Source organism: Amblyomma mixtum, chromosome 3, assembly GCF_055824585.1.
Source record: "Amblyomma mixtum isolate Tamu chromosome 3, ASM5582458v1, whole genome shotgun sequence".
Classification (NCBI taxonomy): domain Eukaryota; kingdom Metazoa; phylum Arthropoda; class Arachnida; order Ixodida; family Ixodidae; genus Amblyomma; species Amblyomma mixtum.
The window spans coordinates 218,209,589-218,212,756 of record NC_143014.1 but is presented as its reverse complement, the minus strand read 5'-3'; the positions used below and the strand labels follow the sequence as shown (position 1 = coordinate 218,212,756).

General features: G+C 43.1%; 2 protein-coding genes across 3 annotated transcripts in view; one reads left to right on the top strand and one right to left on the bottom strand.

Moving 5' to 3' along the window:
- The window catches only part of LOC149353695 (defensin-2-like), a 77,628-nt gene that overhangs the window by 22,041 nt on the left and 52,419 nt on the right, over positions 1-3,168 (bottom strand). The gene's annotated exons all lie outside the window — the stretch shown is intronic.
- The window catches only part of LOC149353698 (4 kDa defensin-like), a 39,948-nt gene that overhangs the window by 18,634 nt on the left and 18,146 nt on the right, over positions 1-3,168 (top strand). The window lies entirely within an intron of this gene.

Below are 3,168 nucleotides of genomic sequence, written 5' to 3'. Positions count from 1 at the left end.
ACAGCCGATTTATGCAATGTCGTCTCTGGGTAGGGTAAACTCAGGCAGGTATTAACGAGTTTGGAGCTCTGCGTGGCAAAAGCGTGGAAATGTGTTCTCAGCCAGAGAGCGTTTTTTTTTGCGGTCTCATTGCTATGTGGAGCTTATTTCTCATAACAGCGAGCATGTTAACGAACTTTGTGGGGAATTAAGTGTCGCTTTTGCGCTTGCGCCTACAGTATCCTACGCCTTATCCCTTTTTTCCTGCCGTCACCGCTTACCGGGGCTGCCGGCCGCTATGTGCATGCATATAGGAGGTTGGCAGCTGAGGCACGTTGTGACTGCAGCAGTGACGCATAAACGGCTAAGCTGTTTCTGAGTGTTCGACCTGGTTGAAAAACGGGCGTAATGTGAAAAATAACCGAAGGTTGGGTTCTGCATTCCAGAACCGAAACTAGGAGTGTGGTCTGTGACACTGGGGCTTCTGCTAAGGGTCGTCGATATCGGTGTATTTTTATATATATACATAGAGTTTCTTACTATTACCAAGAGGGAAAGCTGACAACCCGTCTATGGGAGTTTGCATGGAGGCCCCTCGAGACCACTTCAGCCACCATGGGCGCTCAAATCATCATGGGGCGGTGAGCTACCGACTGCAGTACTACAACTTTTGGCCCAAAAATAATAGAAAAATAAATCTGTTAGATAACTACGAATGTCCTAACATTCAATATCCTGCCTGTAGGTTGCAACAAACGAGCAGAAAAGCATGTAAATGCAAAGGCTGCCCAAAATATGAGATGGCTAGGTTTCCTATTGGCCAAGTAATGAACACTACAAATGCTAATATTTCGTAATTAACAGACGCATTTTTAAAAGTAAATATGTTTTAAAAAAATGTTGTTGCTTACATACTTTAAGAGGTTTTTTAATGGTATTTCGGAAAAGTGAAACCTTTTATTGGCGTCATGTGTCTATGCGCTTTTGCTACTATAGTTTTTGCACACTGCGTTCGCGCGAAAATCGTCTGCGCACACACGAACAACGTTTTCGGAATGAAATGTCTTAGTAGTGCCACTCTGTGTTCCCGAAAAACTGCGACTGTCCCGCAACAAGTAGCTCACCGCCCCATGATGCTTTGAGCGTCCATGGTGGCTGAAGTGCAGCGCCGCCAGCTGTCCCTCTAGGTAATAGTAAGAAACTCTTTCTCTCTCTCTCTCTCTCTCTCTCTCTATCTATCTATCTATCTATATATATATATATATATATATATATATATATATATATATATATATATATATATATATATATATATATATATATATATATATATATATATATATATAGCGTTAATACCCACCTCGCCCAGCAATTCGCGCCGCTTTCGTCGAATTGGCCATGTAATTCTCCCCTAGTGATATGATGAGCCGCGCTTATGATCATCCCTGGGAGACGTCCTCTGTCACCCACCGTTTTTCTGTGCGTCAATCCTGGAAATAAATGTGGGAGTATGAAAGTCACCGCTCTTCTTTTTCTTTCACTCCCTCCCGTCTTTCCAACACTGCATCACATTCCTATACCCCATAACTTCGCTTTTCATCATGGAATCGAGCTGTACAAAGACGCCTAGTCAGCCGCTTGTCCATAAGATTTATCGGCTATGGAGAGAGAGCGCCCTGAAAAGAGGACCTCGAGAGGCAAATAAAGCCACAATAGGGAATATTTTTGCCGTGGCGCAGGTACGAAAAGGGTATATTTACGCTTACCGGCTTAGCGCATTATTCATAGAAAGATAATTTGATTTAGCGGCCCAAAGGACTAGAGCTGGAGGCCCATTTTGACGTTTCACATAGGACTGCTGATCTGGGCGTCTCACAGGCTCGTTTTGGCGGCTATTCGCCGCTTGTGGCTTTCGGTTCAAACAATCTCGCACAAAATGTCGACGCCCGGCATTTTTGGAGCATTTCTGAAGGCATTCTGACATTTATTTTTCCTCACTTGCTTTTAAATGCGTAAGGGCAGCTTCGTGCGTGTTCATGTTTTAGAAACTTGCTGGGATTGTGTGACCACAAAAGGGAATATGTAGAGACCGCACCATAATTACTTCTTGCGACAATTTTAACACACTTGTCATAATCCAGAAGTGGAGAGATGAGAAGGAGCAAGACCGAATATTTGCTGCGAACTCCGTATTGACCTCTCTCCATCTACAAGCTCATGAAGGTCTGCAGTCGCTATCGTTCGCCGCATATAATAATCTGTTCGCACAAATAAGAAAACTTAAAAGGAAGATCCTGCAACCCGAAAAACACATTAATTAATTTTTTCACCTGCATTTGATTATTTTTTCTCATAAGCACCTCATATGGACGCTGTCATAAAGAATTGTCACTTTTTCTGGCAGGATTATGGTCTTGGCTGATAGACTGCACGACGTCGAAATGAAGAGCATATCAGATTTTTTTCATTCGGAACTGGAAAAGTATATCACGCTCTCCATGACCATGCGGAGATTACGTTGTCCGTGGCGAAACTTGAAAAGTGGGCACATAAATAGATTATATATAGCTAGTAGCCGAACATTTTAGCTTTCTCATGTGAAAACTAACAAAGGAAATAGTATCTGTGCATGCAAAAAGAAAACAAAACGGGGGAGTAACTCTTCGGTAGTGACCTCATAGACCCAGCAGCCAACAATGAACAATGAGTGTTAATATAAAATAAAAGAATGCACAGCGACTGCTAACCAAGATCGCAAGAGGGCTACCGCTTCGCCCCTCGAAAAAACTTTTACTTTTCTTATGCATTGCTTTTTTGTCTTTCTTTTGTTGCTCCTTACTTTCATATGATTTTCTTCCAAATGACCGGTATGTTTCTGATCTCTTCGTAAAATTAACTTGCGTCCCAACTGAACACATAACTTGATGGGCTTGCCCGCGTGTACGTACTTGAAACTCGAGACAAAAATGTTGCACTCAGTGCGCTAACCAGCTGCCTGACCCTATGGAGGCTAAGCTGATGCAGTAGACCATGCGGTGGCCATCGTCTCTCAGCTTCCATGACAGACGGGCCCTGTTTCCTCACAAAGATAGCCGAATAATTTCAACATACATATTGCTCGGGTTCATGCGCTGAGGTCTACTAGGCCATCCTCAGTGGAAAGTTTCCCTGACTGGATATTGCTGAGGA